At 38.6% G+C, this 11,388-nt stretch overlaps 1 long non-coding RNA gene across 1 annotated transcript; it reads left to right on the top strand.

The window, feature by feature from the left end:
• The first annotated feature begins 84 nt into the window (after window positions 1-84).
• On the top strand, window positions 85-10,527 carry LOC145410057 (uncharacterized). Its single transcript, XR_013899216.1, has 3 exons — window positions 85-182; window positions 4,359-4,528; window positions 10,501-10,527. It is a non-coding gene; the product is annotated as an uncharacterized LOC145410057 (long non-coding RNA).
• Window positions 10,528-11,388: the final 861 nt, after the last annotated feature.

Genomic DNA, 11,388 nt, shown 5'->3' with positions numbered 1-11,388 from the left:
CCATATTTTTGCCAGTTTTGTCTATATTTCGTCGTGATATTGTTAAGGACACAATTGTAAATGATTGTAAATTATGTTATTGCAGATTCTGTTAGTGGCAGAGGACAGAATGTAAGAAAATTTCCATGTCAAATACTGGGAAAAGTTCAGGTTACCGGTGGTAAGGGGTGGTCAACAGTAAGGTAATGTATTAAGCCCCATTTATGCAGAAATGTAGGCCATGTGTGTGTTAGAACAGTGACAGGACTTTCAGATAGTAAGTACAGAAGTGGTACAGAATTAATGGTGACATTGCCATTCCAATTCATCCATATCTCGTACAGCAATCACTACTGGATTTCATTTGCCATTATGCACGATAGTTATTCATGCAAGTTTGTTGTACATATTTGTTTATTTTTGCATATAATCAGTTATTATCTTTTTGACACTGTTCAAATGGATACCATTTTGCAGTTATATTTTAATATAGGGTACTGGTATTTTTTTATATGGGAGAAGTTAGATAATAGCATTGTTCGTTCATGTACTCTAGTGGCAGAAAGTTGTGTTCCTTGGTCCAGCGAATCAGTTGCCCATCGCTTACCTATTTCAAATGCATGGGAGGTTAAGAGGCATCTCTTGTAGGACTCCCATCTCTACATCAAATTTCTCAGTGACTAAATTGTACAGTAGGAGCTTATGGCATAAATGTTGCAGGAAAAAACTCTGAAGGGGAAGAATAATTTGATTCTGACCAAGAACATTTATCTAATCTGTTTTTTAAAGAACTTAGCAAAGGAGCATTAACTTCATGCTCAGGTAATGGGTTCCAGTCATTCACAACTCTCACACCAAAGGATTTAGCTCGAACCTGTATTCTCCAGTGACCTCTTTTGTTTACATGTATTGGTTCTGGTGCTGGTTACACTACACTCATAGAAGATATCCTTGTTAACATTCTCCATTCCATATAGGATTTTATAAGTTTCAATTGGATCTCCCCGACACCTTCTCTTCTGTAGAGTTGTCAGCCCAAGTCTTTCATACCTCTTTACATATTCCAGGTCTCTGAGCTATGGTAAAAGTTTTGTCATCCTTTTCTGTAGCTACTTTTTCCAGTTCCTGTATGTCTTTCCTGTAGTATGGGAACCAGCTTTGTACCACATATTCCAAGTGGGGTCGTACCAATGAACAATACAATGATTTACACATGCCAGCATCCATGTACGAAAAGCTTCTTACTAGACCAACCATTCTGTTTCCATTACTTGCCACCTAAGCAATATGCTGAGCTTGTATGTCTGAAGATACAAGTATGCCTAGATCTTTTTCCACATCTGATGTTTTGAGTTTACTTTCATTCATTTCATACACAAAACCAGGATTTCTGTGGCCTATGTGGGCTGTGGTGCATTTCATAGCTTTAAATTTTAACAGCCATTTCCTACCCCAATTTTCTAGATTGCTCAAGTCACGCTGCATGGCTTGTAGATCATCCATGCTGTCAATCCTGTTATAAATCTTGGCATTGTCTGCAAAGAGGAGGGCTGGACATTCTAACTCATTAACTAGGTCATTAATGTCTCTGTCTATCTATCTATTGCCAGACACCTTAATCTCATAAGGGGTGACTACAAACAAATTGCCTCCATGTCACCTTGTCCCTCGCCATTTCACTGCCTTGCTCCCATCTCATACCCCCTTCTTTCATATACCTCTCCACATCATCCCTTCACCTCATCCTTGGCCTGCCCCTCCCTCTCCCCCCCTCTGTTGCACTCACGTACACTCTCCTCGTCAGTCTGTCGCTCTCCATCTTCTCCATATGGCCAAACCACCTCAGTATATTTCTATTAACGCATTCTATTGCATCCACATCCACACCACAATGCTCCTTCACTTCTTCATTTGTCAGTCTGTCTCTCCATGTGACTTCACATGCTCCTCTCAAGTAACTCATTTTCACTGCTCTCACCCTTGACTTGTGTCCCTCCAACAAGGTCCAAGCTTCACTTCCATACGTTAGAGTTGGTATCACAATACTGTCATGCAGTGACTTTTTTTTTTTTTTTTTTTTTTTTTTTACTTCCCTGCTCACATCCCTGTTTCTTATCACTGCTCTCAAAGAACCAGCATCCTTTCTTTCCTGTTGCACCCCTTCAAGCACTTCACCCTCTAAACATCCATCCAGGGCTCTTGCTAACTGCCAATGGTTGTGAGCCATTTGGCTCCTAAGGTTTCAGATTTATGAGCCAAATAAATTTTTAGTTGCCAAACTGACTACGAGGCAAAATATTTTACAAGCAATAAATACATTTATTTACACATTGTGATGATTAGAATAAGATAATGAGGTTTTAAACATTCACAGTGGCGACAAGGAAAGACTTAATAATCGATCACAACTTGCGTTTTTGTTCATTTAAGTAAGATTTACTTATTTTATAGTTTACTGGGTATTGAAGTGGATGTATTTTTCTCCTCGCCAAAGGGCGACTTACATGTAAAATTTGTTCGCCGAAGGGAAAAAATACTTGCATTTGCGAGCTGTGGCTTGCCAAACAAGAGCCCTGCCACCCTTACTCATCACACTACCCAAGTACTTAAACACACATTTTCCATTTCCTCCTCATCCAACGTCACTGTACATTACCGGTAATTGACTCCATTTTTCTTGAAGACCATAACTTTACCCTTCACCACATTCACCTTTACATTCCATTTCTTATGCACACTCCCAAACTCCTTCACCAAGCTTTGCAGCTCCTCTTCGTCTTCACATAACAACACAGTATCATCTGCAAACAACACGGTACAGGGAGTTTTCAAACACTGCCCTCTCTCATTAGGACTGCTCCAGCATCCACCGCCCTACCTTGTACCGGCACCTCTTTTGTAACCCCATCCATATACAGATTGAATAACCATGGAGACGTGACACATCCCTGTTTCAATTCAACCTTCAAAAGAAAAATTCACTCAGTTAACTATCCTCACATACTGCAACTTTAGCACCCTCATACAGACTCTTCACAGCATTCACAGCATTCAACAGCTTCCCATTGACATCCCTTGTCAATCCACCGTCATATGCTGTCCAAATCCGTGAAGGCTGCATGCAACTTCTATCCCTTCTCTAGGAACTTTTTCATTAAAGACCTTAGAACGAATATCTGATCTGCACAACCTCTTCCCTTCCTAAAACCAAAAATAACTATTCCCAGCACTGATCCCTGCAGCACGCCAGATGTATGGTAATTTCTTTCTTCTCCAGCTGAGCTCCCAGTATTTCCACCGTTTGCTCTTGGCCCATTAGGAACCCATTTATCCAATTTAGAATTTTACCCCTAACTCCATAGGCCATGAGTTTGGTCATCAGTCAGTGGTGGGCACTGTGTCAAATCATTTAACTTTGTTTCAACCAGACAAACAATTGTAGGATTGAGTTTATTTGCTAGAGACTGTAACTCTACCACTTTGTTTGTTATACCATCAACATTTGCAAAAACACATTTGAGTTTATGTTGCAATGTGATGCAAGTAGCCTATTATCTAAAATTTTGATGTTGCCTAGTCAGATCCACTTTACCTTTCACAATGCTTTCATCATCCACTTGTAGTCCACTATTTCTTTATCCTTCAGTTCCTGGTTTTTCTTTTTCATGTCCTCCACCATCACCTTCCCTTTTTCTCTATCTGGTTTCCAAAAATCTCTAAACGCTTCATAAAATACTGCTTAATCATGTGTATGAGAGCTGCCTGCCATTGTCAGGCCCGTGCAAGCCACCTGCTTCAGTACGTATTCTCTAATATTACAATTAAAGACTGTGGACTCTGCAAGCTTGTGTGGGTCTTTTAACTTGATGGCAGCTTTCCATGTATCATGAGCTTGAGCCATTTCCTTTCTCAAACCTGTCCTGAAGGTCTTCACACAGGACCTTGCCCCAAGTCTTCAATCATTGGTCAGCTTATGAGCATTCTTCCCTCAACATTCATTACATGACCCTTCTCAGTCAGTCACCGAATGTTTCTTATCACTTCTCTGATAACACTTATACCAGATAATTCTCCCAGCACAGCTTTGAAACATCATTTAAAGGTAGCAAAAATTAAAAACATATTGGAGTGATAGTGAATAGAAAAACATCAGTACTGCTTATTGCACGTGCTGTTCTCATATAAAGTGTGTACAGGCAAAATGCTATTTGTAAGTAAAATAGCTTGAACCATGACAAACTTCTGGTTATGACTTAGGAGTTAAAAGTACAAAAAACACTCATTTATGACTTCAGAACAACATTAGGATGATTTCTTCAAGCAGTTTTTAGTGAGACAACTTTTGAAAGACTATCTCTAATCCCATATTTATTTTGCAGAGTTTGTGATGATAAGTTGGCATTTCCTCATCCACATCCACGCCTACACTTAACACCCACACCCACAGCACTGCACCATTGCTGCTTCACAGGCCAAGGAGAGACTTGCAGGAGAGGCTATAGGACTCTACTACCCACTATCTGCTCACCTGATGTATAACTTCCCTCAGGTATCTACACTGTTTCTTGTAGCCCAGGAAACCATTGACTAAGTTTTGGTAACCATTTATCTAAATGAATGCTTTGTGATTTAGTGAATGAAAGCACTCCAACTAGATGTTGCCCATATGAGTTGCATCTGAAAAGTGGTTTTGATTTATTGCCCACATAATGCCAGTCAGGGTAAAATAACTAATCAGGGCTAAGTAACCTAGCCCTAGACCCGTATGCTTCGGGCAGTAAAGGGTTAGATGATGGATGCAACAGAAGCACTTTAAGTGAAATATAATCAGACATGCTTTTGGTTAATTCTGACTTCTAAGCAATGTTATAATGAATCATAAGGAGCATTAACAGAATGAAAAGTGTTAGTTCATCAGCAGCCTGTTAATCAGTAACTTTAAGTGAAGAAATGTAATTGATCACCAGCTTAATAATGAAATACGTGAAGCAGGCTTAGACTTAGCCACTAATTAAGAGAACCAAGATTAGTTTTGACTATACTCCTTTTAATACTTGGCCTATATTGCCTGTTCCTCATACTGAATGGTAATTTGTAACAACAGATTTTATGAGCAGAGCATCGGTGCAACGAAATACCAAATTGGCCGTCATTTACTGAATCAGCACTTTTTATAAGAAAATATAATTTTCATCACCATATACTGTAGATTGATGCACACCCTATCTATCTGTTACCAGACGCCATAATCCTGTAAGGAGTGGCCATTTGACTTTGAGTTATTTGTTTTACTGGGAGGGGCACTAACCCTCCACCAACCCACTTGTTGACACGTAGGGAGCACATATGGTTTGGTTATATGGTTACTGCCCAGCATTGTAAATGGTTTCTTGGCTTACAAGAAACCATTTGGCTTGTCACTCAATGCAAAGCCACCTGTAAAGGAAAGAAAAGCAATAAGAAGTGACAGGAAAGATGGGAGAAATGGGAAGATAGGAGGGCAGGCACAGAAAAAGGATGATAAAGGCTAAGGAAGAAGTAGGCAGCACTACATCAAGTGAGTGGATGATGGTCGCCACCACCCAATTACCTGAAATTCGGTCAAAAATTTTTGCTTAATTTAACTGTTAATAAGAAAATGTAATGCCACTCAGGGATGAGTGAGGCTGGTCTCTCTCATCTTAACTGTCGGGACCAACTGCCTAGCCCTGGGCTCCTATGCTCCTCATGGGGCAGTGTAAGGTTGGATGATGGATGAATAAAAAAATCAGAATTCAGTGCGAAAACATGCTAAAGTTACCGGGTATTTCCCCTTTAGATCCCCAACACGCCTTGACAGACTTCTATTTTGCATAAATATTGTTTTGAAGTGCAAGTACTGTAAATGTATTTGCATTTCAGTCAGTATTTGTACAAACTACAAGTCTGTCAAGGTGAGTTGTTGAGCTAAAGACAAAAGACTTCTACCAACCTAAGCCAGTTTTCGCTGCGAATCCTCATTTTTTATTAACAGTTAAAGTAAAGACAAACGTTTGACCAGATTTCACATTATTAGGTGTGTATATGGTAATAATAATCATAATATTTTGCCATTACAAGTGCCAGTTCGATAAATGATTTCGTTGCACTCGTAGAGTATGATGCAAGTCTTGAAAAAGTGCTGATGAAAGGATATAGAGCTGCAGCATTGTCTTTTCTGCCAGTAACCTGCATGAAAAAAAAGCTGCCAAAGGACAGAAATCTTGGACAAGTTACGGTGGAAAGAATATGATCTTGTGATGGGGAAAGACACAAGCAGCAATTGACATCACCCCCAGCATACAAAACCCAGTGACCTGTAATTTTTATTGGCTTCCATTATATCACTTAACTCAGTCTTATTCTCATCTCATTTTGGAATTTGTCTGACCTTAAGAGTTAGTAGACTTCAGTGACCTTTAACTTTGTAAGCTGGGGGTGGGTATGATTATTGATTATGTTTGAAGTGATGCTAATTTATATTATTTTCCAGATATTTCTTTCACATTACAGTAAGGGTTTTGTTGTTAAAACAGAGTGCAAAGGTGTAGACCAGGTTTTTGAATTTTTTTTAGGAATTTGATGATGATAGAACATGCCTGACATTGAATATCCTTGCTTGCCTACTACAGTTTAATGTGGTGTGCATGGTAATCCCATCACACTTAACAGTTACAGAACTTCCATAAATGTGGTGATAATAAAATATGTCTGACCTTTCAGTATCATTGCTGATGACAGTGTAATTTGAAATGCTACAAAGTTATCACATCTAAAGATTAACCAGTATTCTATAATTGACCTTTAAAAACTTTCACCCTGTTTACACCTTTGCATGCTTGTGTTTTAATAAGATGACCCTGAGTCCTCATTATGTCAGGGATGTGTTACAAAATATTACATATATTTCCATATACTGTATGTGCTGTAACTTAGGGGAAACTGGCAAATCAACATTATGAGCAGTAAAGTCTCTCACAGAAATTAGCAAGAGTACTATAATGAAAGAAGTATGTCATAGGAGTTCAGTCAGATGACATTAAATTTTATTTTACTGCTACCACACTTAATAATTCATTTTTGGAGGGATGATTTTCTAGTCAGTGGGGTTAAGTGTAGCATATGTTAAATCCATCAGTACATGTATGCTGTCTTAAGTAGATTGGACATAACAAGATAATTACGTAAACTCCCATCAGGTTACCACTATAGTTTTTTTACTTTAACTTGGCCAAGATTGTCATCCTCTTTCAACATATTTCTTTTACAGTACCTTAGTGGCTAAAAAAAAGACAGTGATATGATTCTCCATCCATTCCCTAGCACTTTGTTGTGGTTAACATCACATTCTAATGTTACTATATTATTTAAGCTCATCATTCAAGATGGAAGAGAGATGACAGCTTTAGGCCAGGGAAATGTGAAAAGAGTATAGTCAGTTTTATTCATTTAAAGAAGGACTTATGGTGAAAAAGGTCATTGAAGGCCATGTCTAACCTCTTCAATGTGAAAATTCTTTCTGAAGTGGCATGAAGTTGTCTGATGGCAGCTAGAGTACAATGAAACCCACAATCTCAGGGATGTTTTTTTCATTTTATTCTTGCCACCTCTTGACAAATTGATTCATCTTAAGATAGACTTTTCTAACTGGGTGGGTTAGATCAACTTTAATATACCTCATCAGTACGAGAGATCTTCTGAAGTTGAATGAAATTGTTGAGTAGCAGGAAGTTAAAAAGAATGTCATAGTAGTGAAAGGGTTAATTACCGGTAATATTTAAGTCATGGTGGGTAGCTGAAAACACGTTTCAGTGATACTAGTGCTTTACGGAGATCTCTGAACTGTAAGGCAACGTTAAATCACTTTGCCATTAGTTTATAAGAAATTGCAGAAAGATTACTTGATGAATTTCCATTGTGATGTATAATCTGCCAGTTCCCCCATTTAATGATACCAGTTGTATGAGGGAAAAAATAATTATTGCAGACACTAATATCACTCCACTTCCATGCAGTAAATAAGGAACCTTACCATACTTTCCAAAACCCAGTATTGTCATTGTGATGGAGCCCAGCATACTTTTCAGAATATTGTTTAAGAATTCCATAACCATTAGAGAATGAAGTGGAATATTATTACTCTCTGCAATTGCACACATCCCTAACTGAAGCCTATCAGCTTGGTGATATTTTCTTATTCTTGCAGCCCTCAGACAAAATTATAAGTTACAAGAGCCTTTGGGGGTGAAGGGTTAGGTACAGCCTACTTTAATCCCATAACTACTAAGGGTCTTTCGTAACTTGAATAAATTGTTTGGAGGTAGCAGGAATAAAACAGAATGTCTTCAGATTGAGAGTAATAATGAGGACTGGCTACTGTATATCTGTGCATAAATTATATCCACATGCTGAAGCTGTGTTTATTGTGAGAATACGGTTGCTGGCCCGACTTGGACCTTGAAAGGCTCCAAGTCGGGCCAAAAGTGCAGTATTCTCACAATAAACACAGCTTCAGCATGTGGGTATAATTAACGCCTTGAACAATGAACAGGACAGAAATTAACTTGAATTTCTCTATAGTAATGATTCAGAGAGATCATTCATCATCCAATACTGTGTTGCCCTATGAGATGCATAGGAGCCCTGGGCTAGGTAGGTTGGTCCTGACATTTAAGATGAGAGTGACAGCCTCACTCATCCCTGATTAGCATTACATGAGCAAACCCCAACCATCCCATGGATATAAACCTTCACTGGCTCAATCCGATTGCAGCACCTTAATTACCCACTAAACCACCTGGCACCAAAATTTGGTTATATGTTTACCACCCAGTGTAGTAACCATGTAACAAAATTTTTGGCTCCAGGTGGTTTAGTGGGTAATTAAGACCCTGCAGTCAGGTTAAGCCAGTGAAGGTTTATGTCAAAGGGGGGGTTGGGGTTTATTGCTCACATAATGCCACTCAGGAATGAGTGAGGCTCGTCTCTCATCTTAAATGTCAGGACCAACTTGCCTAGCCCAGGGCTCCTATGCATCTCATAGGACAACACAGTATATTGGATGATGAATGAATGAATAGTCTCTGAATCATTACTGTAAAGAAATTCAAGTTAATTTCTTTCCTGTTCATTGTTCAAGGCATGAATTATACCCACATGCTGAAGCTTTGTTTATTGTGAGGATACAGCACTTTGTGTTTCAGTGATAATTGGAATGCCAGTTTTTATATACAAAAAATTTGAATGCTGAATATTTAATGCTGTCATAAGTCTACTATAAGGTCTGTATGTATAAAGAGTTGCAAGTCATCTCCATAGTTTTTCTTAAGCCATGCTTTCTATAAGACTTCCTTGTTGTCCTGGGTATATTGTGAGTAATACTCCCCATACTAATTCAAAGTAGCTTCATGGAGGCTTTTATTTTGGAATACTAATGTTCTGCCAGTGTCTCTCTCTCCCTGAATGAATTTGTCAGGACTGGAGCACAAGTTCTTACTAGTCTTCTAAATTACTGTGGATGAAGGAAAGGTGGTATATAAACTTCATAAATTTATTGTTTTACATACTTCAAAGAGTCTCCGGAAAAATATATGAACCATTTCCAGAAAATTTTTAAGATAAAAAAAAAAAAAAAAAATTCAAAAGTTGGGAAAACTGAGTAGTTCTTCTGTCCAATCTTTCGGACAGGGGCCAAAAGTATCGGAACATATGGGCAGGTGAACGACCAGCATCCACCCCCCTTTTCTTCGGCTTCCGTTATGTGTAAACATGTTGCAGACGTCCTCTTGTTCTGCAGCTCCAGGTTGTCGTCCAGTCCCTTTGGCCAAGTAATAGCGGTAGTTGTCTGATCCCTCTGCTCCAGTGGTAATGGTAGCCATCTGGTCCCTCCAGCCTAGTGGTAGTGGTAGCTGTCTGGTCCCTCCTGTGTAGTGGTAGCCATCTGGTCCCTCCAGCCCATTGGCAGTGGTAACTGTCTGGTCCCTGCAGTCAAGGGGTAGCACAAATCCAGGGTGTAGTCACAGGAACCCACACAAGGCACTGTACTCATCTCATCTAGTTTTCTGTACAAAAGCCTCACGCCTGCAAGGAAAAAGTGCTATTAGTGTTTTATGTCTAAAAATTAATAAATTATGAATGCTTTCCTTTTGGAATTAAACTTAGCATAACAATCAGCCCCACAAAGGACTATGACAAAAGGCATCTTTAAGTAACCGAAGTCATTCCAAAATACTTTCCATGCAACATTCTAAATTTGGAACTTACAGCCATCGAACTTTAATTTAATTTTTATTTACCTCCTGGAAAGAAATTTCACTAAAAGCAATGGAACTGCTAGTCAATTCTCCAGCATTTTATGCAGAACATACTAACGAAGAAAAAATTGAGAAAAACCAGCTATCACTAAACAGTATCCAAAGCTAATATTTTCATACCAAACAAAGCATTGTAATCTGCCAGACATTAAAAAATCAGCTAAGCACTTGCTAAGTCCTGTCCCTCCAGGTAGTGGTGAAATTTGGTCCCTCCTGCCAAATGGCAGTGGTAGTCTGGTCTCCAGCCCAAGGGTAGCAGAAATCCACAAAAGTGTCAGAGGAACCAACAAGGCACTAAACTCTCATCCTGTCTCCTTGGTTTTTGTACCACAGCCTCACACCTGCAAGAAAAGTGCTCTTGGTGTTTTATTCATTACTAATAAAAATTTAAAATTTTGGCAGTTTTACTTTCAGTATTACATAATAAAACTTCTGTTCTCAGCATTCACAACTATGACAAAAGTAGTCTTGAAGAAACATTTTAAGTTAGTCCAAAATACTTTTTCCATACAAGAGATACTGTAAATAGGCAACCAACACAGCAATGGAACTATTAGTTTATTACTCATCAGAGACTACAAAAAAGGCAACCAACATAGCAATGGAACTAATAATTTAATAATCATCAGAAACTACAAAAAATGTTTTATAGAATAAGCACCTCACCTCAGATCACCGACTACCTAAAGCTAATTAATTTTTTTTTTTTTTTTTTTTTTTTGAGGCGAAGATGCACTTGACAGACTGGTGATTATTGGCTGAACGCAACATTACTTCATAACCTAGCATCATTAACTGACAACAAATACCTGAGGGGGAAATTTGGGTTAGTAAATGTTTTTCAGACATGTTGCATTCAGTCAATCATCATCATCCTGTCAAGTGCATCTTCGCCTCAAAAAAAAAAAAAAAAAAAAAAAAAAAGTATAGTCATCTAATCCTGTGTTCCTCATGAGAAGCATAGGAACCTGGGGCTAGGCAAGTTGGTCAAGACATTTATGATAAGTGACCAGACTCCTCATCCCTGAGTGGCATTACATGATCAATAAAGTCCAACTACTCCTTTGATAAAAACCTG

This window comes from Coenobita brevimanus, chromosome 84 (assembly GCF_032717465.1).
Source record: "Coenobita brevimanus isolate Jiangsu-jjx chromosome 84, ASM3271746v2, whole genome shotgun sequence".
Lineage (NCBI taxonomy): Eukaryota > Metazoa > Arthropoda > Malacostraca > Decapoda > Coenobitidae > Coenobita > Coenobita brevimanus.
This window is presented reverse-complemented; position numbering and strand designations above follow the sequence as displayed.